Raw genomic sequence first — 27,123 nt, 5'->3', positions numbered from 1 at the left:
TTATTCTGTGCTGATGCTGGAGAATGGAGTAAATGATACCAGGAAATCCCTTCCAGCTATAGATCTCTAGTCTTGTTAATGCTGTCAGAATTCAGGAAAACCTGTATTTACTTTGCTCAGATGGAGTGACAGCTATAAATGACCTTTCCCATCAATTTAACAATACTCCTGCCCATTTTTTCCCCCTAGAGCTGCCATGCCTTGGCTGCCTCTGGATGTGCAAATTGCACTGGTGGCAGGAAGCCTCTTGTGCCTGACTACCAACCTGTGAGTACCTGTTTTGGACAATGGCTGTGCTGCCTTTGTCCTTCCATTTCTCACTTCTGTCCCAGATCACTGCACTCATTCTCATCAGAACAAAGGTAATCTGAGCTAATTCACAAGTGTGCACTTGTACTCTGTTTTGTATCATACACGGATCATGGCATGGGATTTAATCACTGCATTGCTCATCTCAGTGAAGAGACAGTAGAAACTAAATGGAGCTAACCTATTTAAATGTTTGTATCACATGAATTTTTAAAGTACAGACCAATGTCGACTGTAAGGTCCTGTGAATGATGCATTCCTCATTGAACTGTGTGTGCCATGTAGGAAGCACAGGGGCAGGAGTTTATACTTTATTGTAAAGTGCTTAAGAAGTTCACCAGCTGCCCTTGTCTGAATCTGACAGACAAAAATTAGCTTTTTCTGTCTGATGCAGAAACAGAAGAGTGGGGCAGGGGGGGAAGTTACTGATGTTGATTGTCCATTAGTAACAGGAAGATGCAGTGGAGCCTTAAGAATGGAACATTTCATATGTTCCAATTTACTTGCTTAACACAGCTCTTTGCTAGGGAGACTATGCCTCCAACACAGAGTGTATGTATCAGAATCCAGTATTAAAAGGAATCTCATACCTCACCTCCTGAGGTGTTTATAATTGTCAGTCATCCTGCAGATTTTACAGCCGACAGGAAAAAGAGAACAGTTTATTGCCTTGTTGTGTCTTGAAGGTTATATGTGCCTACACTCATTAAACAATGACCTTGTCACGTAAGAGCTGAACAAAGGAGGATAACACAGCAGTTCTACCAGTCCTGCTGTATGACATTTTAAACAGTAAGCTGTAATATTTAATAAACCAAATAAACAGACTTCCAAGTGGCAGGAGAGATAAGTAATGGAATAGCTAGAAGTACATCTGGTAGGATAGTTTCTTCTCTTTCTGTCATCTGCAAGGAATGTTCCCAAGACAATAAACTTAGGATTCAATTGGAAAAATGGTAATTGTTTTCCACTCCTGTCATCAGGAAACTGAAGACAGAGCAAAGTACTTAACTCCTTTTATCACAACCACAGATGTCTGTAGCATTCCCCACACCCCTCATACCCCCAGATTGTTTGCTTAGTGTTTGCATTCAGGGACTTTAACACTTTAGGATAGGTGTATATAGACTGTACAGGCAACCTGAATGTTCATGAGTGTAAAAAATAATATAGAATGATTACATAGGGTTGATTGTAGCGGAATGTTACATTCTATGCCCTTTATTTCAAGTTGACTACTCAACAAGATTACAGCTGGCAAAAAATTAGGACCGAGAGGGATGCATTCAAAGTTTGAGAGTAACTTTCCAGCTTTAATAGTTCAGATTCTGGCAAATTCCATCAAATATTTCAAGGAAAGAGAAACTCCTTCCTGAAGCACATGCTGTGGAACCACTGAGATTCAGTTAACTAATCAGAAGCATCTGTTGTCTTCTTACACACCAAGCAGACTCCAGCTGCTGCTGCAAAAGGGCTTAGAACACCTGTAAGTCATTTCAGAATTCTCTTTTTTTCAATTTCATTTCATGTCATTCTATTTCCTTTCCTGTCTTTCCATTTAACTTCATTCCCTGATTTCTTGTTTCATGAAGAATTGTCATTTCGTGAAAGGAAATGAAATCTCAAGATTTCCATGAGTGTCATTTCATTAAGTTTCGGTTCATTTCAGTGCACTTCACTTTATTCCATTCCATTTCAATGATACAACTTCTCCTAAGAATTTTCTTTTTTTTCAATTTCATTTCATTTCATTCCATTTCCTCTCCTGTCTTTTCATTTCACTTCATTCCTTCTTTTCTTATTTCATTTCCTTTCATGAAGAGAAAATTCTTCATTTCATGAAAGGACATGAAATTTTAAGATTTTCATGAGTATCATTTCATTAAGGTTCGGGTCATTTCACTGCACTTCAGTTCATTCCATTGTGTTTAACTGTTTTCATTTAATTTCAGAATTTTCTCTTTTTTTCAATCTCATTTAATTACATTCTATTTCCTTTCCTCTCTTTTTATTTCACTTTATTTATTGATTTCTCATTTAATTTCCTTTTATGAAAATTCTTTATTTGTATGGAAAGAAATGATATCTCAAGATTTCTATGAGTATTATTTCATTAAGTTTCGGTTCATTTCATTGCACTTCAGTTCAGTCCTTCCACTTAATTGTTTTCACTTCATTCCAGAATTTTCCTTTTTTTGCACTAACTTTTAAACAAGGTTGGGGCTGCAGCTGAGGTGCCCAGCTCCATGCATGGCCCTTATCTGAAAGATGTGGAGGCAGCATTGTTATAAAGAAAAGGCAAATCTCTAAGGCAAGACAAGGTAAATAATTATCTTAACAATGAGCTTTATTTCAAAAAAATACAGTGGTCTGAGAAAAAATTTCATATGATGTCATTCTAAATCCTAAAAACCACATTACAACACTGTAAAGCTGACTGGCATTTAATTGTAATGGATCTGTAACACTAAGACAAATTTATTTGAAGAAATGTTAGAAGTGCCAGGACAATTAATGTAGTTACTATGGTCTCAACTCTCTTGCTAAGCCCCATAGTCTTCCCCACTGACTTTTTGTCCAAAATAAATGTTAGCAGTAATAGAGGCTAATATCACCTTACAAAGCTGTAAGATCATATATCATCAGAAATGGGAATTCTTTTCCAGTGAAAATAGAAATAGATTTTCACATTCTCAAATATCTTAACTTCTGGCATGTGGAGTAAACCCAACTCTTTTTGAAAAATAAAGCATTATTTTATGGAAAACTTATGCTCCTTCAGAGCCTAGGAGCTATAAAAAGATACTTTCTTTAAACCATTGAAATTCTTAGAAAAAATAATGCAACTCATATGTTTTCTAAACCAACTTGAATTAGTTTTTGTAAATATCTCAACAAAAGGAGTAAGTCTTTTTAGCAAGCAAACATATAACAGCAGAACCCACTACTGTTTTTAGTGTCTCTCCACTGTAGAAGAGATCAGTCAGTAAGAGCTGAAAAATATCCCAGGGGTAGAAAAATGTGTTGTGACAGAATGAACGGCACATGGGAATCCTGCAGCCACAGTGTTAGTGCTGTTACAGTGTCATGTCAGTAGTCCTCTGTCAGGAGCAGAAGGTAATTAACTACACAAAAATAATAAAAGGTGCCAGATGTGTTCAAATTACAGATGAATTCTATGGAAAACCTTTACCTTAAAAAAAATAGAAAGCAAAGTTTGCAGATCTGAGGAAATAATTTGAAGGTCCTTTAAGCCTCTCTAACTCTGCTTCTCATGCACATGAACATATTTACTGTTAAGACTCCTCAAGAACATGGGCTTTTTCCATATGTCTTAATCACTTCATTTATTCATAAGCCCTGCAGCCAGAAAGAACCATTGCAGATCATCTTGTCTTATTCTGGCATGGCAGAGGCAGCTGGATTTCACTAACCAAGCCCACCAATTCCAGTGGAAAGATACCCAGCCTGGCTTTTGAAATGGCAAACGCCAAGGGCCAGCCTTCTCCAGTTTCCCTGAAACCCTTAAGGTAAACCCAAGAGCTCTGGCCCCACAAAAGAAGGGATTTTATCTGTGTGGAGTGGGGGGAAGGATTCTGTCAGTGTCTCTCTTACTGAAGGGAAGCTCTATTTATTGGGACAGGATTTCTTCAACTTACATGCAGAAGCCTAGAATGAAATCTACAGAGTTGGATAAGAGTAGACTACTGAAAACTCAGAGAGTGAAAACTCCTTTTCAAACTTTTCAATTCTGACAATATTTACTGGAGATCACAGAAGTCACATTAGCAAACCAAGTATTTTTTTTCTGCCAGAGAATCTCAAATCACACAGCAGTGCTAAATGAATAGAAAATAAAAAGAATAATTTCTGTGTCCATTTCTTGGCTCACTTCATTGTAAAACACATTTCAGCCATATTACAGAAAGGCTCCTGAGCAGATTATGAATCTGCCAAATTTTAGGCCCAAGGAAGGGGAAAAAGGTTAAGAGACATCTACAGCTAATCCCTCATATCTGAGAGAGTTTGATTGCTGCACCAGTAGGTGTCAACTTGCCATTCTGAAAGCAAAGTTTAAACACTAACAGGAATTAACATCTTCCTGACAATAAGAGAACTGTGCTGCTGGCTACACATTAAAGCAGAAGTTTTGTTCTCATGTGAATGAAGACACCACAACTCCAGAGCAGTCAGCAGAGATCTCTGGATCTGCTGTGAAAAAGAGGACCAAGCCTGGTCCTGAATCAGTTCATTGCTTTCTGCTCTGCATGTGCAGAAATCATAAATAGGAGCCTTTAACTGATTTTAATTGAACACTTGATAAAAAGGCAAGTCTGTTCTAAGATGTCTCTTACATTTGTAAGGGGAAAAAAATAATAGAGAAAAACCAATCTTATGGAAAGACAAGTAAAGTTATATAGAAGTCCACATTATTGCTATTAAATAAAAATAATATTTAAACTTACTGAGACATGAAACTGCATAAATATTGGAGCGGGGGGAAAGGCATTCCACTACCACAAAGGAGTTACAGAGATTGGGAAAACAACTGAACAGTTGTGAAAGTTTATATCTAAACTTGCTAACTTGATATTGTCCATCACAAATATAGAGCAAGTGTTGGGAAGACGAAAAAGGAATCCATTACAAGCATTATTCCTGTTTTTTGAAAAAATTATGACACCTCTGCTGTGACACAGTCTGTTAACTTTGAGCATTTTGTACCTTTAAACCAGAATGAAAAGCTAATGCAATCCCCCAAGAAACTCAGCTAACAACCTTCCAGCAAGTCACTACCAAAATTGGAAAAAAAAAAAAAAAAAAAAAAAAAGAAGGGGGAGTTGAACTGAAACACTGACAAAACTAAATGAGTTCCCAGTAATATGAAAAAAGAGAGCCAAAGTGATATTCCAGATGGAGATTATTTGGAGTTACAGCAGTGAACTGTGTAAAACTAAAGAAATGGTAATAAAGAATGAAAATCAATCTGACTATTAAACAGAAGGGATAAGAAACAGTGCCACTGAGAGATGGGTGTGTTAGTCAGCAATGTGAAATCGGATAGCTTTGCCAGAGATTGGCTTCAGAGCTGACAATCCTGCAACATGTCAATTCTTTTGAAAGCAAAACCAGCAAGTCCTATTAAATACCAGATAATCTGCAGTGAGTTATGAAAACAACTTGCCCATGCAGTATTACTTGACAACAGGGAACAGAGAATGGGTGAAATAACTCCCTCCATCCTTCCTCTGCTCTGTAGGCTGGCTTTGCAGTACTGGCTCTGGAATTCTCCTGCCCCAGCAGTGGAGCCTGATAGAGGACCAGGTGCCTCAGGGAGATGGATGGTGCAGCACCTTTGCACCTGAGCCCTGAGCCCTGAAGCTCAATGACAGCATCCAGTGTGCAATTTCCTCTTCACTCTTAAAGGTTCTGGGTTAGGGATAAAGAAGATATCTGGGGCGAGACAGTTTGAAATGGGCTTCCTGCTGCCATCACAACTACGAGTCAAGGTCTCAGTGCAGATCAGACAGCCTCCCTCCCACTGGAAGAGCAGCAGCAGCTGGGAAGAGGATCCCAGGCACCAATGTGCCATAGTCGAGGCCATCAAGGTATCAGAATCTTTCTTAAGGCTGGAAGAGTTCATTATAGATGTATTTTATTTCAGTGTGATGTTAGGCTACAGATGACATTCCAACTTACAGGCTTCTGCACAGCTGAGTTTCCAGTTTGCTTTCACTTTTATCTGGTATCTTTATCAGAGACCACCTCCACTGCTACAGCTGGATTCTCCACTGTACTCACAGACAGCCCTTGGCCATATTAAATTTTTAACCTGGGGAGTGGCAGAATCTTTTCCCTGTTAAGGACTGAAAACCCTCTGAGCACGTTTGACAGGTCACAACTTGACACACATTTTTACATTATCCAATAGTAACCAGAAAAATAAATAAAACATGCGTTGGCAAGCAGCCTGAAATAAAATCACAAGTCACATTGAGGCTTGTCTCCTATCTCACCTTCCCTTGTTGTTTCTTTCTCTCTCCCTCAGCATTTTAAAATCTTATCCTTCCTCAAAGTATCCATTTAAGGCTGAGATCAGGCAGTAAAAGCCATAGCCCTCAAATGCCTTCTTTTCTCCCATTGTCCAGCGATGCACAGCAATAGCTGGGAAGGGCCTTGTCCTTCTGGACCCAACCACATCCTGAACTCCAAAATTCGGCTTCTGCTATTTCTGCATCAGCCTCCATTTGCCAGCCCATTGCTGTTGCTTGCCGCGTCTCTTTTAGTTCATTCACCCACTTTTCTCTCTTCCTGTGCATCCTAGTTTTCACTCCCACCCTCCTTTCTCCAGCTTTCTTCCTACTCTTCCTTCCTTTCTTCACCTTCTTAAGCCTCCATGTCTCGCTGCATCAACCTCTAGCACTCAACACCAGTATCTTCTAGAACAGTGTTTTGACCTCTCCCTTCATGCTCATGTGCACACACCCATTACGTGACTCTTACACAATAAATACATGCTTAATATAGAAGTAGATGGTTATTTATCTTCCTTCATCAGGTTGAGTGGAGGATCATTTATTCACACAGGTCTCTGGAAAGGTCTTGTATTGGAGCAGTGGTTGGTTCCCTACTCTGTTGCTTGGTACTGTATTCAGGATCATCCATGAAAGAAGGGACAAATTAGACCAGTTCTGTCCCACAGGTAAAAGCAGCAAAGAGTAATTAAAAAAAAAAAAGAAACCAACCAACCCACCAACAAAACATGCAAAATAAAGCAGATAAGAAAAAGTCCTTCAGACAGAAATTAAGTCAGGTTAAAGGTTTAGCACTCAGAACAGTATCAAAGAAGACAAATTTATATGCCAAATATCACATAATATGCAGGAAAAATGTGAAGCCAGATGTCACTGAATCTTCCGAAGTCACATGTGTTGGCTCCTCTGTGCAACTCCTAGGGGAAGGAAGTACTTGTATTTAAAGTCTTCTGCTTCTATATTATTTAAGTTATATTTATTGCTTGACAGTGGAAAATTCATCTACACCTGTTCTATCTAAATCTCTTATCCTGTTTGAAGTATACCAGAGCAGAACATGTATCTGACATTTTAAATTAATGAGACAGTTGTGTACTGTCTTTAGCTGTGCCACTGTCAATCAGCTCAATTTTGTTTAATACATTGTTCTCACAAAATGTGTGAAATATTTTCTAGATAAAACACGAATGTAATCCTGACCTTTAAAAAAGGGTAAAATTTAGATAGTTCATTTACACTCTTAGTATATTTTACTGCTGAGACATGTTTAGCACGGTCTTAAAATTGAAACTCCTATCAGAGCTAACATAGAATGGAAAGTAAAAGTCAGTACGAATATCCCTGAATTAAACCATATTGGTCTTTGCCACAGTTCCTGTGATATGTTCCAAAGGGATGGCTGTCAGATGGTAATTATAAATCACTGCTTTCAGTTTTCTAACTTAAGCATGATCCAAGATAGACAGTGAACACCTCTGAAATAGCTTATACTGTCACCTCAAAGACTTCAGGAAGATGTTAGGTTTGCTGTCGTTCTGTAGGACTTACATGGCAAAATCTGAGAAGCGTCTTCTCACGTGAGGGTTTTTCACCCCTTTGCGATTTGAGAAGGTGTTGGGCAGCAGCAGAGACTCTGGAATAATCTCCTGTGAGCTCCTGTGAGGAATATGGTACTATACTGTGTCACTCTCAAGTCACATTGGAATTTTTTCAGGAACAGCACTAGAAACTTTTGTAAAAATGAAAGTTATTGGCATTCATGGTGGGGAGCAGGGGGCATCCTGCTGAGTGTATTTTAGACACTTTTTTTGGATCAAATTCTATCTGTCACTAACTCACATAAATATATTAATACTGCTCAAAGTGTCATGTATTGCAGTCTTGATCTGTGAAAAATATAGACTGGGTAAGTTTCCTACTTGCAGTTTCCTCTTCCACAGCTCACAGGATCTTGTGAAATGTTCCAGCAAATTCAGGCTGGAGTAATGCTAGAACAGCTATAGAAAGTGTTGGGTACACAAAAATGGAGCAATGGACAGTAGGGGCTCTTTCAAAAGGAAACTTGAGAACACATAAATATATTTCAAACAAAAGTTCTGAACCTGGTGAAATCTGTGCAGAGGCTTAACATTTTACTTTGTGAGTAACTCTATTTAAATCAATGAGGCTCTTCACAGCATGTAAAACTTGACACACACACAAGGCTTTGCAGGATGAGGGCCAAATATTTTTTTTTTAAGAGTGTGACTTGCTTGGAGACATTCCAGAGGAAAAAAAAAACATGTGGAGCTCTCTATAAAATTGTTGGCACTATTCTGCTTATTAAATAGACATGGATTCACTCAAACAAAATAAGGTCTAGACATTTATATCAAGTATGTGGAAGTTTGTGCCTATTCCTAAGGTAAAAAAAAATAGTGATAATGCTTCTAGATTTGTATGTTGGGTTAAATTCTTGTAAATATTCATTTAGAGTTTTATAAACTTCCCTCTGTTACCTATTTTACTATCTCACATATAGTTCTCCTATCAGGCAAAATTTGCTCTGTTAGCCAGTAAATTGCTGTAAGTTTCAAGCTGACAGCATGGAAAACAATTTCTATTACTTACTTTATTATTTTAGAGGTGGCGAAACATAAAATTTCCTATCTTAGCTCAACTTAATTCCATGCTAAGACAAGAATTTATTGTTCAATTTGCAGCTTGTGTATTGAAGAGCAATATATTCATTTCAGGAACAGAGTCTAATTTTAGTTCCATATTGAAGGTATGATGAAAAGGTGGATGCTGGGAGTGTCAGTAGAACTTTTTAAGAGCAAGCCCAGTATAGTTCTTGAACTATATAATGATTATGAGATGAAAGAAATCATAGGACAGACTTTACTGATTTAAGTGGAACCTGCTACACACCTGAAATTATTTACCCACAGTTGCTATCATGGGCATGGCCTCGAACTACTTCAGATGAATGTGTTGACATTATAGCTCTTCAAGAAAACAGAAATAGTCATTTGGCCCACTGGGTGCTGGACTGCTTGTGGGTAGCTGCTGCCAGTACTTTAAATAAGAGGTCTGAGGAGACACGTGGAACATCTGGCAACAGCAGCTACTTTTTTAATCTAACAGGCCACAGGTCACATTGTACCACAGCTCACAAAATCACTGTCACATTCAACAAAGCACATTTACTTGACCACAAGGTGCCTTGAGGTCAGATTCAAAAACTTCTGCAGGTGTAGATGGGAAGCCAGCAGGATCTTCACAAGCCCCCAAGTGCTTGTTTCCAATTGGCTTCTCACTAGGACTGTCTTTGTAGGAATAGCTTAGAAACATTTCAATAATATGGGATTAGGTGTCTCAAGGCACACTGCTTCAGGCTGCAGACAGCCAGATACTGCCTTTTGGGTAGCTGGTTTTCAACTACAGTTAGGGCAGCTGTCCCATATCCAGACCAAAATCCTCTAGTTCTCCCAGTCTTGGAATGCAGGAGACCTGGATGGGTTAACAGGAAGAATTGCTGCATGAACCAGGTACATTTTAGTGAACAGAATTGCACAAAAACTCTTGGAAGTCTTTTTCATCTCCTTAGGGTGTGACAATACCTGTAGGTTTTTCAACAGAGATTGCACTCCATATATACAGGGGAAAGAATAGTTTCTTCACTAACTGGGCTGGGTTTGATGCTTCAAAATCATCTTTGCAAGCAAGGATTCCTTCCCTTCTATAGGCATACTTTCCAGAGCAGTTTCTGCATTCCTATTTTTAAAAGTTGCACATTTTGAAGATATGGGAACACATGCTCTTTGCAAGATATCTCCACTTCCTTCCCCACTCCACACTGTCACACTGCTCAAAGCCAAATTTAATGCACTGCTGCAAAGTCTGTTATAGAAATTGTATATAATCTATACTATGACTTGCCTGAGAAAAAATGGGGAATGTTGCCAAGAAAGGTAATTGCCTTTTCAATGTTTCAGTGTTTAGAGATAGAATATTGAATCCAGAGCAATGTCCTTGGGAACTATACAGCAAATACAAGGATCAGCAGAGTAGCACTAGATGGCACTACAGTAATTTTCACTCAATAAGCATAGGCCAAGCCCAGGGAATGATGGACTCGGGTCCAGCTCTGAATGGGAAGCTCAGATTTACCATCCAAATTTTACTTGTGTGGCCTGAGGAGATTCTGAGGAATATGAGGTGTAGCGGTCTTTCCAAGGATTAAAACATAGAGTCTTCAGTTGGTTGATAAGTGATATCATATAGATGATGAAGAGTGCAAAGCTACCTGAAATGTTTTAATTTCACAAAGTGAGACCACAAGGTACCTGAAAACCTGTTATGTTCTACTGAACCCAAGGTAAGCATATCCAGATTCAGTACATCAAAAGGCATCTCACTCAAAAGCACACCAGAAGTGTTAAGTGTCATTTGGGCAACCAGACAGTTCATTGTCTGTCTGCAAGTACAAACTGCTTGTTGATAATTACAGTGGTTTGTGCCTAAAAATGAAAATTTGACTTCTGGACCAAAATCACCTAGATTTTGGGACTAGCCTCAAAGCTTACATTTCCTGTCACACAAAGTTAAATGCTGGCTGTTGCCAATTTCTTTTAATGTTTCCCACAGGTGGTAGCTAACATCAAAGCTTAATACATATATTGTTCTTTTAACAGTCAATATAGCTTGTTTTCTCTAACACGCTGATTTGAGAGCTTACTTTTAGAATTTTGCAGAGGTACAGTCTTTAACAGGAATAACTGAGTGATTCTGTAGCTTACATTATCAAATGCATATAGGAGAAAATAGAGCCTGTCAAGAAAATCATACTTATTCTTGTACGCTGGACCATTTTAAACTAAATTCATGTGTTTGTAGCAATGAAAAAACCATGGTCTATCTCAGATTTGAGTTCTAAAACATTGTAGAACCAGATTTATAAATCTTGTAAATCCTTTAAAAGAAACATCCAAGTGCAGAATATTCACTGCAACAGCACTACGAGTTATTTTTACAATATAATTATTTTTCTATTATGCATTTCTGTGAGTTATATTTTGCCTTCTGTTATGCTTCAGGTTCAAATCCTCAAGGGTAGTTATTAGCTATTTCACTGGAATCAGTGGGAGTTAGATATTTCAAAGATAGGAAACTGACATTTAAATCTTAAGGCAAGTTCAACGTGAATGTTTGAGTTTCTTCAAGTAAATCTTGTTCTAGTCCTACGGCTACATTTACTTTAGGGATATTGTCAGCTAAAAGGCCATCTACTAGTTAGTTACAAACAAGAAACCCTACTAGTACATTCCTTTACGACAAGAATGGTCTTTATCAGTGGAAATAGCCTGACTGGAGACAATACAATCGCTTAGGTAAATAAGCACTGGAACCAGTAACATTTGACTGTAAGTTGTGCTCACACCCAGCCAATATGTGCAGGTTAACCCCAATAGGCTTTCATCCCAAAAAGGGTGAAGAGGGATCATAAGAGCATAAAAATCTAGCATGGCACCCTTGCTTCAAACTGCCAACATTTAAATAGCATCATTTAGTAATAAATGAGGCACCCCTTGTGCTGGAATTGGACTGTTTGCCCATGCAAGGCTAAACCTGTGGTGAAGATGAGAGACATAGGATGTCCAAAAACACTTTAAACTGTCTCTTTTAGTCATGAGCCACTGCTCTTTGAAACAATTCCTGTGTGGTTCTGAGCACATCCTGAGAAAATGTTCTGGTTGTCCTACTTCTTCTAATGTGTTCTCTAATAAGGGCTCCTTTTAATCTGTGCTTTAAATCTCCTTTAATCTGGTCATGGTTTTACACTTTGAGATGTACCCCTGAGGCCTCCTCTCACTTCAGAAGAGGCTTGAAAACAACCATAGCTTGCTGCTTACTTTCTCAGACATGTCTATGAGTATTCCTGGAGCCCATGTTGGTCCTGGTAGACATTGCAGACTCCATTGTTGATGCAAAAATGGACTGTGTGGCTGGCAATGAAGCGTGGCACTCTCGGAAGTACTTGGTGAAGTGAAGGTCTGATGGGACATGCCGTTTGTTGTTCCCATTTGGCAACCTGGGTGACTTAACCGAAGTCCATCCCAACAACGCATTTGAAGTCCAGAACAGCACCTGGAAAAGATCCCCAACAATGTGGTATGCCTGTGGGAAGCAACAATAGTGCCCCAAAGCTCACTGTTTTCTTTGTCACCCCAACAGAACAGGGTGACATGGAGGTTGAATAAGCAGTGCCTGGCCCAGGCCCAGTGGAGGTGTAACACTGCCCAGCTGTGCAGGCCTGGGACGAGGACTGTGCTTGACAGATGTGCTTGGTGCATTGCTAATGACATTGCCAAACCACTCTGTGTGTGTGTGTGTATGTGTGTGTGTGTGTGAGGCAGGAGGCGATCCAGGAGTTATCTTACCTGGCTCTATTACCAGGTAATTCACTTAAACTACACCTATGCTCTCTTTGTGTCTGGCAAGGTAGGTAGGCTAATAAATATATTCTGTTCTAACCTAGGAGACAAAGCTCAGAAAACTAATTTAGAAGGTTATTAGCTACTATTTAGTTAGCTGAACATGTGATAAAATTTGCCCCTCATTTAAAAAATAAGTCAAACTATTGTGAAAATTTTCAAAATATAGCACATTTAAGACAATCTAAATTCCTTCTAGGTTTAAAATTCATGTCTAAAACTTTCCCAACTTCTTTAATTTGTCTATTGTCCTGAATTTTGTCCCACTTCCTTTCCAACCTAGCCTGTTTCTTTCCTCCTCGGACAGCCTGGGCTCCCTGGGGATCACCATAGTGCTGCTGGCCTGATTGAGGTGCTTGGCAGTGTTTAGCTGCCAGCCTTCAGAAATCACATTAGTAGCCACTAACACCAACCAATACTGATTATCATCCGATTTTTAAGAGAATAAAATATCTAAATCCTAAATCCTATATTGCTGGTCTTCAGTGCTTTGAAAACACGGAACAAGTTTAAAACTTCTTTTCTGCAAGTGTGGAAATCTCCAAGTGGAGTGAAGCCACCACCCAGAATGTCTCCCAAACCACCTCCTGGTAGGCACTGCCACAGAAGAATACAGCTTGCACAGATATTCTTGGGGACTGTCCAGCTGCTTCGATCTATACTCAAATTATGCTGACAATCAAGTGACCTGTAGAACAAAGAGATTTTTTTAGAGCCATTTTGTAGGTTGTTCGGTAAAACACCTTGGTCGGTGTAACACAACCCTGTCGATGCTGGTGTTGTCAGGTGTCACAATTTTGCTTCACCTCTCTCTAACTAATGGTGATTTCTACAAATTAAAAGTGCTCTTGTAAGTGCTGAAAGCCAGTCCTGCATGTTGAATCATGGAAGGCATGGTCTGCCAATCCTGCAATACAGTGGACAGTCAGAGGGACCGACTGAAAATACAAACCTGGCATGCATCTGGGTGGTGTTAACTAGGCTTCAACCCAACCTCTTCCTACTGTTGCTGTAGCCTGAAAAATTGTGCAAATGCATTGCTGCTGAAGAAAGGAAGGAAAACGAAACAAGTCCAGAGAACAGAACCACCAGCTCACATTAGTATTCTGCCCTGGTGAAATAAACCAGATCCTCTAGACTAAATAGGCACAAACGGAGGTCTCCTCAGGAATATAGCTTGGATAGGAATGGCTCTAATCTCCGCAGTGCCACAAATCCCCTTTGAGAAAAGGAATTTTGGGACGCTTTAAATTTTTAACTGTTCCTCGTTTTCCGTGAAACAGCACTGTGCCTCAGGCCACTCTAATAACATTCCTGGCTTGCTCTGCTGTAACAATCTGTAAAAACTCATCCAGTCAGATGATTTGGAGTTTAATATCAAATTGCTTTGGAGAACATTCATGGTTGGAAGTGCATAATAATATGTTTTATTATTGCTGTAAAAAAAAAAAAAAAAGAAAAGCTACAAGAGAAGTGGTTTGCTTTCATCCATTGGGGAGCTCTGCTTTGTTATTACATTCTGTGCAATGATAATTAATGATTCCACAACCAGCACTAAAAAAAAATGTTCCCTGGCTAAAATTTTCAAAAGTAACTCATGATTTGGGGTTTCTTTGCTTTTACGTATTCAGTTTGAAATACCTTGAAGAGGGACCTGGTTTTCAGAAAATGCTAAACACTGATTTTCTGCAAATGGTCCAGCTTCCTCTCAAAACCTTCAGACCCTGTCATTTTAAGACCATGGTAGATACTGTATACTAGTGACAAAAAGTATGCCAATTCATAAATTAGTAACAGAGCACCAGATTAGATCACAAATAAATCCATTTCAAAGGAAAATATTTTAAAATTATACCTTCCTTGCAAGAACAGACTTCTCGACTCTTGGGATGATTGGAAGTTACTTAATGAACAAACAAACAAGCAAAAGAGGGTAGGCTAGGGACCGGTTCTAGCAGTTGCTTTGTATTACTCAGTAAAGGAAAGATCAAGAACGCATACTACAGTCTTGGGTGGTGCTTGGACATGTCAGAGTACTTTTAAAAGTCACTGCATGTGTTGTGCCTGCCTGAAGCTGTCCTGGAGCCTGGCTGTCCTTTTTCTGGCGGGAGGAATGACTATTAACACCTATGCAAAGTGGGGAACCTGCAACCAAATCAGAAAGTTGATGTTTTCAGCCTTGATGTCGATGCTTATTCAAGGTACAGAACAATGGAGAAAGAAGCATCATAGATGTTCTTATTTCATCCACCCAAATGACTCAGCTTCCAAAAAAATCAGAAAGGCTTCTAGGTCTTTTTCCCAGCTCAGCTGCAGTGGAGCAGGCAGAGGAAAGCAAAGGACTGAAGGAGAAAGCAAATAACCAACCCCTTCAGAGCTCTTCCTCCACCATAGTGATAACACTGTGGTATCCTTATTTCATGCCCCTCTATTTCTAGTCATGTTCAGTTAGCCCAGATTAAAAATACTTGGACCTATATCTTCCAGTTTGGTCCAGTCACTTTACCAGCCTTGCCTTTTCTTTGAAGGGCGGTCTGTGGCCAGGGCAGGTGTGCTGGATGTTCAGGTGAACATTTCAAAAGTGTATTTCTCTTCTGATAGCTGAGGTTCTTGCATTTTTAAGACCAAACTTGCCTTCTATTTATTTAGGCAAGATAGAATTTTTGGCCCTGTAAAATTAATGTGAGTCTGCTTGTGAACAACCAGATCACCATGCTGCAACTGATTACACGTGCAAGCAAAACTGCCAGAGTTCAGTGAAGGCAAAGCAGGGAGCACTTGGTAAGTGAAGGTGCCCAGCAGGAGTTGGCTGGCCTGCTGATGAGGGTTCCTTCATCCTTAATCCTGAGATGTGCCATGTTGGGATTATTTTGTTAGATTAGACACCAGGCAAGACCTTGCATTTGTTCTACCATTCCCAGGATTGTCCACTTCTGCTTTGCAGAGGTCTCTGTCCCTACTGCAAGTCCCTCTTGCCAAATCTTGTGGTTTATCTAGTACATGCTCATCAGCCTTTTGCTTCAAGGTATCCTTTGCTGACAGGATTTATCCACAGACACCAAGATTTCCTCAGCAGGATAATGAAAGTGCTTATTGTTTTACTCCTGCTCTCTTTCCTTGCTATTATCTTAGATTTTCCATCTAAATTATTATTCTTCTCTACCTAGCTGAAGTAGAGAGTAGTGTTCATCTCACTCAGAATGGAAAAAGCCTGGAAGTAAGGAAGCAGCATCAAATGCTCACACTTCTGATGACTGCTCTGACTCCCATAGGCAATCCTCTGGCTGTGTGTCACCATGGCCTAGAAAAAGCACCCTAGCACAGGAAATTCCTACCACTGTAGCTATACATCAGTTCCACAGACACACAGATTTCTGGGCACAGATGCTGGGTCCGCAGAGAAGACTGCTTGCCACATCAGCCAGAACTGAAAGGTGCCCTTTTGCCTTGCTGAACTCCAATTCAGTTTTACAACCCCTGACACTGAGGTTTGGTATGTGGCTGATGGTGGTAGGAGTGAGGGGAGTTGACTAACTTCATCAAACCTTACTAAGTTCCATCTGGAATTAAAAAGTTTTATTTAAAGTCTATGCCTGCATTTGCTTTCTCAGAATTGCTCTAGGCTGCAGAGAGGAATAAACTCTGGAGAAGGGAGTGGAAGAGAGTGCTCGGGGCAAGAGCTGCAGAGGTTGCCTGGGTCAGACAATTTGCAACACAGAAGTAGGATCAGCCAGGGACACACGGAAAAACAATGATCCCGCAGATGTGGGCTAAGGCAGCATGGTTAATGTGGCAGCTCGGGGCTGGTGAAGCAACCACCCCATAGCACAGAAAGTGGGCAGTGTCACCCAGGAGTGGCAGACTGAGGGCACGGTGCACAGCATGCCCTGCAGCGCTGCATTGCTGGCAGCACACACCCCAGGCTGGCGGCATGCCTGGGAAATAAACACTGAAAGATGAAAGCAAGCCAATGTGGGAGGTAGCAGCCGGCTCAGTTTCCAGCCTCTGATCACCTTCTTCCAAGTGGTGTTTCCTCTCAGTATCCCCTTGTTCTCCTACAATGCACGGATCATTGCCCTCCATCCGGAAAACTGATTGCCTTAGGAAAGAAGGGATTGCCCAGAAATTTCCCCAGGGAATTGCTTTTCATTCAAGAGTGTGTGCACACCCTGAAAAAGGAACCAATAGGCTCATTGCAGCCTCATGGTCTGGAGCACCCACACCAGTCCATGGCTTTCTCATATCCTTCTCAGTCTGACAGAGCTCTTCAGATGTCCAACATATTGCTACAGAAAAACCACAGCAAGTTCCATCATGCTTTGAGGGCTCAGAGCTGGTCCCTAGCACCAATGCTTCCTCACAAAATAAAAGTATGTCCTACAGCTGTGTGGGTCAGGTTGGTGAAGCCCGGGCATGATAACCACCAGCTGCACAGTCTCCATCCTGCTGAGCTCTGGCCACAGCCTAGCTCTGCTGGTATTAGGAATTTTTCTTCTTGTTTATACCAAGTAGCAGCCTATTTCCTTTCTTTTCTTCCATCCTATCATCAGATCTTCAAAATGAAACAAAGCAGTTGATTATTTCCCTCCACCCAGTTACAAGTTCTTTGCCCTAGAAGCAGGCCAGAATGGCAGGTGTTTTCATTAGATGGAAACTTGCTGAACCTTAATCCTGGCAAAAATGGTAACATCAAGAGGACCTGCTCTACAATTATGAAGAGATATAGCAAATCTGAGGGTTTATGTTACTGAAACTTTATACTTCTGATAAGTTTTAGATATCTAGCATAAAAATATTTACTGCATACTGGAAATGAAAATGCTACAGTTTGCTACATAATTAATTAAAAAGTGAAAAAGCTTATAAATTGAGGCTAAAACTGACTTATGGAACTTTTAAACAAGTGGAGTCAGTGTTGGATGACTGCAGAAAAGACTGCTGTCATCCTGGCTTCATCCTCTGGATCCTCCCTTTGGGTTTTTATACACATCGATGAGATCCTCTTCTAAGACTTCTCTTCTCCAGCCAGAACAGCCGCATCTCCTCCAGCCCCTCTTCACAGGAGAGGTACTCCAATCCCCTAATATCTTAGCAACCCTCTGTTGAACTCTCCAGCAGCTTTGTATCTCCCTTGTAGTGGGGAGCTCAGCAGGTTCAGCCTCACCAGTGCTGAGGAGAGGAGCAGAATCAACTCCCTCAACCTGCTGGCAACATGCAGCCCAGGATACCATTACCCTTCTCTGCATCAAGGGCATGTTGCTGGCTCGTGTTCAACTTGGTGCCCACCAGGATCCTCAAGTTCTTCTCACAAAGCTGCTGGGGCAGCCCCCTGCATGTACAGGCGCCTGGGGCTGGTGCTCCCCAGATGCAGGACTTCGTGTTTCCCCATGTTGAACTGGTAACTAAATCCTGGCTATGCTGGCTCTATATTTATTTTCCCTGTTGTTGCTACGTGCTAGCACATTCTTTATTGCACTGTTTACGTAGGACTGCCAAGTGGCAATTTAGCTGCATTTGTGCAGGGTGCACATGAATCCTTCGTGAGTGCTACCCTGCTCTAGAAATGTAAATTCACACATTGGCCTCATCAGTATCGTTTTGAATGCAACTAACATCAATTATGTGTGTTTCATTATATTTTTCATCCTCTTCCAAGGTGCAGAATTGCTTATACAGTGTATTATTTAATCTTTGGGGTTTTTTTGCTGGTAATGTATATGCTAGGCTGTGTTCTGTATGCTGAAGTATTTTAAATTGTCTCTTCTTCAAGCTAATCCAGGGTTGTTACCTCAGACTCTCCCTCACAGGGCAAGTGCTGCACCTCCCCTTGGACCACTTGGTGGCTTCCACTGAACTTGTTTCAGTTTGTTGAGATTTTCCTTGCATTTTGGGAGCCAAAACTGGACACACTATTCCTCATGTAGCTGAGCAGAAATAAATAATCACTTTCTTTGGCCTACTGGCTATGCTTCCAACCGTATGACCTGGGATGCTTTTGGCCTCCTTGCTGCCAGGACACACTGCTGGCTCATGGCCAACATCCTGTTCAACGAGACCCCACATCCTTTCCTGCAAAGCTGCTCCACAGCCCATCAGTCCTCACCCTGTACTGTTGCAGAGGCCTGCTCCTTCCCAAGCGCTAGACTTGTCAAATTTCCTTCTGTGTGTCCCTGCTGAGTTTTACAGACTTCCTGTCAGGTCATTCCCCCAACTGGTCTAGATCCATTTAAATGGCAGCTCTGTCCTTCAGCACTCCCACTGTTCCAGCTTCAGCACCACCTGCAAATTTGTTGAGCACACACTCCATCTCCTCCTCAAAAGTCTCTGAGAAAGATGTCCAAGAGAACCGACCCCTGCCATTCTCTGCTTGCTGCTGCCTTCCAGTAGAGTAAACCCATGGACCCTTCCCTCCGAGCCTGACATCGATGCATCTCTTCCCATCTGAGCGTCCACCGTCCGCACTGTAGCGTCCCAGTGTGTCTGCCAGCTACAGGAAGATGCGATGCGTTCTGGTACTTGGAATACCAGCTGTCTTTTTGCGCTGCAGCGAGCGATTCCTTTGCCCGACGTGATCGGATGTTACTTCACCTGCACTTAGGCCAAGCCATGGATTCGCTCCCCATTATGGGGAGGAAAGGAGAGGAAACTGCTTCGAATGGGGTATTACTCCCGACAATACCGACGTGTCTCCAAGGGTCTCCAAGTTTTTGCTGCTACCTTCAGCGTAGAAGGAGCCGCCTGACTCCTGCAGGCGCAGTGCCGGGGCGGTCCCTGCCTGCGCAGCATCCGGCCGCCCCGGGAGCCGCGCTTGGAGACACCAGCCGCGCACCGCCGTTCGGCCTGCGACGCCGAGTGTGGCGGGGAATTCCGGCTCCCGGCGGGGCGGGACGGGGCGGGGGCTCCGCTCGGCCGCCGCGGCCCCGCCGCCTCCTGCCGCCCGCCCCCGCACGTGACTCCGCCCGGATCCAAGATGGCCGCCGGCCAGCGAGCCCATTCCCGGAGCGGGCATCGCGCCCGACTCCAAGATGGTGGTCAATGGAGGCCACCAGAGACAGCCTAGCGGGTCAGTGCGAGCGCCGCGCCCCGGTTGGCTGGGCGACGCCCCGCCCCCGCCAGCCCGCCGCTCCCATTGGCGCCGCGGGGGGCCAGGCCGGCTCTCATTGGCCGGCGAGGTGTCGCTCCCGGTGTCTCCGCTCCGGGGCCCGGGGAACTATTTTCCATTGGGCGGAGGGAGGGAGGGGGCTCGGTCCGGTCGCTCCGGGAGCGGCACCGGCGGCGGGCCCGGGCCGGGGATGCTGCGGGCGCTGCCCCCGCCGGGACGGCGCTGAGGCGCCGCTGCCCCCGCCGGGACGGCGCAGCGGTAGGTGCTGCCTCCGGTCGGGGCGCGGGCGGGCGGGACCCGCCTGCGCCGCTCGCCCCCCGGCGGCCACAGGCGGCCGCAGCCCCGCTGCCGCCCGCCGAGGCCGCGGCTCCGTGCGGGAGGGAGGCGGGAGCTGCCGCCCTGTCCCGGCCCGAGGGAGCCGGGGGAAGGGACGGCGAGGGCTCGGCTGTGCCCGCGGCCGGGAGAAGGGCGCCTGGGGCGGGCGAGGCGGGGAGCGGTGTGTCGGGGGCCGGTTCCGTTCGGTCCCGGCCGTCCCGCTGGCGGTTCGCAGCGGCGCCCCGGCTGCAGAGGGTCGAACCTGCCCCGGCCGGGCGGGGGTGCCCGGTGTTGGTACCCGGGGTGGTTGTGGGGCTGGTGCAGGAGCAGCGCGGTGGTCGGCGGTGTCCTATGTACGAGTTTGCACGCACGGTTTGTCCGTATGGAAATTACCCTGGCAGAATTGCCACTAAAGAGCCCTCAGGGCGCACAGCCTCCTGTTAACCCCTTCTGCGGGGACTGGGGGGGGAGCGCTAAACATCAGGCCGTCTTCCCTCGTGAGCGCTCATAAAAGTTTGCAAGTGGTCTTTATAAGCATCTGACTCGGAGTTATGAATAGTTTCTTAGAATTGTAGGAGCAGTAAATCCTGTTATTTTTGCTGTTGTTATTAACTTTGTACTCCAGTACTTGCACTGAATCACAGTAGCTTCATCGCATGGAATACATTTCTGTCTCTGAATGTTTATTTCATCAGGGTTGTGTATCATGTAGTCTTACCCAGCATGTACAATAGTCAGGTTTCCATTCCCTGAATACTTACAGAATGCTCTCCTCTTTTATTTTTTTTTCCCTCTCCTGTAAAGCTCGTTGAAGTTTTCCACACTGTTTCTGATTGTAAGCTATAAATTTTATACTATTCATCATATGGGGCCCATTACGTGGGGGGTGATCCCTGGCCATACCAAAGATGCGTTTTCACTCAAGCTAATTTCAGTATGGTTTGGGAATGTTACATCCATAGGAATCTTGAGGTGCGATCCATGCACCTCAAGACCTCATGTCATGCAGGTTTGTGCCATTAAAGTCTTCCCGTTGAAGATGTTGTGCAGCTTTCAGCCTGAGCATAACCCCTGTTACCTTGAATATCCCCAGCTGATGAGTTTGCTGCAGTGAGGCATTTGAAAGGAGGCAGGTTTCCAAGTTAGCAACCTCCTACTTCATTCACTTGTCAGTCTGTAAACGAAGATACTCAAATGGACCTCGTATCAAAGCGATAGCCTTAGTAGAGTCTCTGTCAGAACAGATTCAGTTCTGTACATTTTTGCACATGGCTAAGTATGGCAGAGTGAGTTAGCTATACTACTAGGGCAAATTATTTGTCAGTCCAAAGCAAACTATAGAAGGAGAGAAAACGAACCGATTTTGTGACCTGGTGGACTGAGCTGATGAAATCAGTTCTGATTTTCCAGTTGGTCTAAATGTCCTGCTTCTCCTCTGGTTTTCAGGATTGCATTAACAATACAAGCGAGGCAGTGAATTCAGACAGCTGGGTAGCAGTAGGTTGACATGACTTCATATGTGTGAGAGCATTGGGAAAATGCCTGGGTTCGTCCCTGGAAGAATATGTAGAATTTCTCTTCTATTGCTCTTTTAATGATGGCAGGTACATCTAAGAAAGAGGGAGCAGATGGAAGGGATTAGAAATGAACTGTGTTCTAGCAGAAAGGGGGTTTTTTTAATCTTCTTTGAAACATGTGAAACCTGTCACTGCAGCAAGGTTCTAGAGAGATGAGTGACTGTTCATCAAATTAGATGTGGCAATTTACGTGTTTCCGTGATGGACTTATAACCCGAGATGGTATAACATTCATTTTTTGGGCTCATTCATTATGTTTAGAGATGTATTTTAGTTTAATCAAACAGTAGTGATGATTGTTAATAGTTGTAAACCACCTTGTCCTGTGATAGCCTCTTGCCAAATAGCTCAATTTTTGATAGATACTGCGTGGATTCAGATCATTCCATGTGACTTCCGTACAGCAATTTTATCTATTCTTAAAACTTAGTTCAGGTGGTGATATTTTATTTACTGCTGCAAATAGTTAAATGTAAAATCTAGACAGGATACCTTTTTGTTTACTAAATTGTACATTCCTGACTTTGTAGAATGAAAGAACTTTTGATGTAAAGGCTCCATCATAAACTCCTAAAATATTGATTTTTATTCCAAAGTATTGGAATAGGTTGGCTAGTTAAGTAATTCTTGAATAACCATCTACTTTAGGCTGATTTCCTTGCCTCTTGTTTCCCCAAGAGCTGTACTTCTTAGTTTCAACCGTAGGGGGAAATTAGCACTTAGTTTTACGGTGTGGTATTTGTGCCTAGAGGCTTCGGGGAGGTACAAGGTTTGGTTGTGTTGAGCAACGGTGCAGTCCCTCCCCTCCATACGATCATGGCCCGCACTGTACTGACAAGCCCTCTGTCTTCCAGAGATATCCGCCTAGTTTAAAAAAACACGTTTTGATTTGTGGGGTTTGGGGTCTGAAGGATGATCAGCTTTTCTGGTATGTTGACCTATGCATTAGTTTGAAATGAGCATGCAATTGCTCCATTAAATAAGAAGTGCCCTGGAGTGATATGTATTTGTGTGGTTTGGTTGTTGGACAGCTTATTTTAATCTTTGAGCTATATCTAGTTAAAATGTTGTATTTAAAATTTAGTAAATGTATGCTATACCTTCTGGAGCCCTTATACTTTGTCAGCTTGATAAATTAACTTTGACACACTGAATATTTTTCACCAGCTAACGTAGCTGTTAGTTAAGTTAAATAAAGGAGAAGAGCCCACATGCTCTCTCCATGCATACAGCTGGACATTTCTGTTAAATTTTTCAACAAAAATGAAATTTTGATTGGTTCTTAAAGCTTCATGAATACACTAATTGGTGAATCATCTAATGTGCAGTTTAGTTTCAGGAAATATGAAATGGCTCACTAACTTCATAGTTACAAGATTATGCAGACCTTCTGAAAATCTCAGTAAGAAAATGTGTGCAGTGGTGGTGGTTGATATTTTTGGCTGTGAGAGAGGTTGGCTAAAACTCAGTGCAGTTATGCATAGTCTGCACTAGTTTATATGGTAGGAACTCACTTGGAGAATTATCTGGAAGGAAGAAAGAATAATTTTACAGGTTTATCTGCTCTCGGGACCTTATCCAGATTTTGCTGAAGAAGTTTGCAGTCAGGAAGCTCTTCTGGCTCTGTAACGGGTCCTGAATGTAGTTGCTTTTCACCCTGTGCTTTTACAGTGCAGTGGTTGTTGAATTCTTCAGCCTTAATGTTGGACAGCTGCAAAACATTTAAAGCCTATCTTTGAAAGATTGGGATAAGAAGGAGGGGGAGATGGAGGCTGGCCCAGATAAGTAATACTTCTTGAGGACTCTGAAGTATTTTCTTTATGTAGCTGTATACGGTGTGTTCGGGGCTAGCTGGAGACTACTTGATTATGTACTGCGTGGTCAACTGAAGTATTTAAACCAGTACTCCTTTCTTGTGGAAGTTTGAGTCTTTACAGTAGTTGAAGAATCAAAGAGGACAAGAATTTGATTTTCTTTTTTCTGCAGCAGAATAAGAACAATTTCAGTGCAGTACATAACTACTCTGTGTAAACTCAAGGTTTTTATAACAAATATTTTCACTGCTGTTGAAGGTGCATGGAGCATTCCTTAAGATACTGTTGTATTGCAGTACATACTGCAATACTTATGGTGAGCACCAGCTTCTTAGAGGCAGAAACTTTTACAGTGTTTATAAGTGCTTCAGTGATTTCTGACTGGAGCACATTTATAGAGGTGAAATTTGAAGTATTGCTTAAAAATTTGAGTTGGAGCAACAGTTTTTCTCCAGTACTAAATCTGATGACATTTTTGTTCCTCCTCAGCAGAATGAATTCTGATAGTAATTCAACAGTCAGCCGGGCTCCCAAATGAAATAACTTGGGCCTCATTGCTCAAGACTCAAATGTCAATCATAGGATTAAGAATTGTAATTCTGGGATAAAAAATGTCTGACACTTACTACCTAATATTCCCATTAGGCTTGTAGAGACTCAAGGACTGCAGCTGAATGAACTAGGCTTGATCAAGACTGTGATAAAAACTGATAGAGATAATCCCTTAGACTTTTTGGCCTCTAATGACAAAAATTTAGCTTGTAGTGATTGCTTATGCCAGTTTGACTTAATTTTCTTAATGGAACTTGCCTAGCTAAGGATGAACGCATTTAATGGGGTAGACCTGCAAGTACCCTGTTTCTTGAAAAGAACTTGGGACAGGAGACTTCCATCTCTAAGGTGTCTCTAACTTCTGATACTTAGAATTTCATCTGGTTAGGTACATCTGTTTTTATATCAAAGTACATACTCTGCCTCTGTACCTTGGGTTTTTGGTTTTGCAGTAAGACATGTGCAGCACTGTTTGATTTACTGACTGATTTGCTTGTGGAAAAGTACCTATTACTAAACTTTGATTTTGGGGAGTTTTTACATTTGGCATCTGTGAAGAAGGAGGTATTTTAATCATTCCACTAGTGCACTGAGAGCTATTCTTTTGAAGTAGCACATGGAAAAGTGATTTAATCTTAGATTGCAAATTATCTTTAATCTTCAGTTGGCTTGTATCTTTGTGTGATAAATTCAGTTAAACACACTGCTTAGTTGATGCTTTGTTTTCTTAAGTCTTTAATTCTCACATTTCTGTTGGGGAGTAGTGAATTAAGTATTTTTAAAAAATGTGTTAAATCGCACTTGGATAGGAAATGGAAGTCAAATGTACAAAAAGCATTTTAAAACTGGTTTGTAGTTTATCAGTTCAGATGTGCAGGATGAGTAGTTAACACATCAGTTTTATCAAAACTATTTTTTTTTTAATTTAAAATTTGCTCAGTAAGTTAAAATTTCTATTCAGTTGTATCTTGCAGTGTTTTGGACTTGATAGATATGATTTCTCATTCATTGGTCTTACTTGTGGCCGGGAAAAAGAAAATAACAATGTATTTTTAAGCTGTGAAACAGTTGTGGTGGTAAAATTATTTACAGTTAAAATTGAGAGGTCTGGCTAAGAGGTTATCTATACTCAAGAACATTCAACCAGAAGCCAGCAGTCTGATTGCTTCCAACTTTGCACCTCAGACAGGATAATGCCAGGCCATCCCTTTGGGCTCCACCAAGAGCCATCTTCTTATTGTTACGTTCTTTACTGCCTGAGTCTTCATTAGAATTGTGGCTGTTTAGCAACAGATTTAAGGAGTCCATCCCTCCAGGGGAAGGGTACCTGGCTTTATTAACATTCATATGATTGCTTTTCCTTGCCTTTTTTCTGAAACAGGATATGGGTTGGGTCTCTTCAATCGCCTGGCAGACAATCAGGAAAGATGCTCTCAATGTTCTCTCACTGTGATCATAGTTAATAAAGCTTCTGTTTGACCTGTCTTAAATTGTGCCTGTGTTATTACACACTTGGAGTCCTCAGAATCTCTGACACAGTTTCTCAATTTTTATTCAACCGGTTCATTCAATCCACACTGTTCTAATTTCTTTTTTCCTCTGGGTTAGTTGGTAGTAGGTTGTTAAGGGAGACTGACTCTGGGGTGTGTGATGGGGCATGGGGGTACAGAGGGGTGATGGCATTATGTTGTCCCTTCAGACTGCAGTGACTTGTTCTCTCTTAAGTCTGTCTCATCAAGCCACATTCTTAATGTAAGAAAAGTCTTGAATCCAGTGAGCAAAGTTTCTGCTGCCAAGGTCTCACTGGGTAGTTCTGCAGATTCTTGCCAGCAGTTTAACTCATTTGGACATTTGACATTATTTAAAACTTTGGCAACAAACCTGATCTGCTTTGATTTTTGCTTTAATTTTATTTGTTAATAGTACAATGAGGCCTTAATGCAGATTGTCACAGTGATGGTAGATTGGAATATAAATCAGATTCAAAGTTTCCATATCAAACCAGCTTTTATCTTCAAAAATATGTGTGGTTTATCCACTGAAGAAATTCCTCATATTTACTGTTCTTAAGATCTGGACAACTTATTTATGGAAGCAAGAACTCTGACAGCAGGAGCTCTGGTTCTTAGAGATGTAAAACAGATTATGTGTCATAATTTAGATTTAAATTATGAGATTGAAATTACTGATAGTATAGTATATCTTGGAGAATGCAAAAGTACTACTTCTGGGTTTAAAACCCTGAACTGCAGAGTACTGACTCTGGGAGAGGATATCAGAAATGTGTTAATAAATAGTTCACCCGTTCTTGTATTCTCTGCTGAGCAGCATGTATTGGCCAGACAGGTTTTTTATTAGGTGTACCCTGTGATGGTCAGGGCTATTCTTATGTTACATCCCATTACTGTATTTCAGGAGTGTGTCGTCTGCCTGTTAGTATTTGCTGACATAATTAGCATATAACCTGGTTTGGCAATTAACAAATTTTGTTGGTTTCTTTCCATAACTTAGTTGTCTTTAGTTGAGAATGTTTGAAATGGTCTTTTTCAGAAAATCTGTCTTTATACTTGACACTTAGTGTAATGTGCACTGGTAAAGTAGAAATACTGATTTTTTTTTTTTTTTTTTAACCCCTATTCACCTAATCTGTTTGAAAAGGAAAATTCATTTTTTATTCTTTATGAGAAAGATAACTTAGCAATTAGTCTTCCAGTATGACAATCCCAAAATAAATTCTCTTCTGTGGTGCTTTCATGTCTCAGTTAAATTATTTCCAAGTTCAGTTAATCCAGTAGTCTATATTATAGAGGTATTTTTATTGAATTGTATTCTAGAAAAGTTTATTTTAATAAATACACAGACTCTTTCAGATTGACCTGATGATCTCCTGTTTCTCATTACTGGAACTAAAAAGATAAAATCTGGGAATGAGTCAGAAGTTTT

At 41.6% G+C, this 27,123-nt stretch overlaps 1 protein-coding gene across 4 annotated transcripts in view; it reads left to right on the top strand.

Moving 5' to 3' along the window:
- Positions 1-215: 215 nt before the first annotated feature.
- Positions 216-27,123, top strand: part of SOCS5 (suppressor of cytokine signaling 5) — a 53,929-nt gene continuing 27,021 nt past the window's right edge. For 2 of the 4 annotated variants that reach the window (XM_048296650.1, XM_048296651.1), the window contains exon 1: positions 20,078-20,180. The gene's annotated coding sequence lies outside the window, so the exon portion shown is untranslated. Of the gene's footprint in view, positions 268-19,774; positions 19,884-20,077; positions 20,181-27,123 lie in introns of those variants that run through there. The other 2 variants (XM_048296654.1, XM_048296652.1) reach the window with 2 other exon arrangements.

The sequence above is a fragment of the Corvus hawaiiensis genome, chromosome 3 (genome assembly GCF_020740725.1).
Source record: "Corvus hawaiiensis isolate bCorHaw1 chromosome 3, bCorHaw1.pri.cur, whole genome shotgun sequence".
In the NCBI taxonomy this organism is placed as follows: domain Eukaryota; kingdom Metazoa; phylum Chordata; class Aves; order Passeriformes; family Corvidae; genus Corvus; species Corvus hawaiiensis.
Note: the sequence above shows the minus strand (reverse complement) of the source record. Positions and strands in the feature narration are given on the sequence as shown.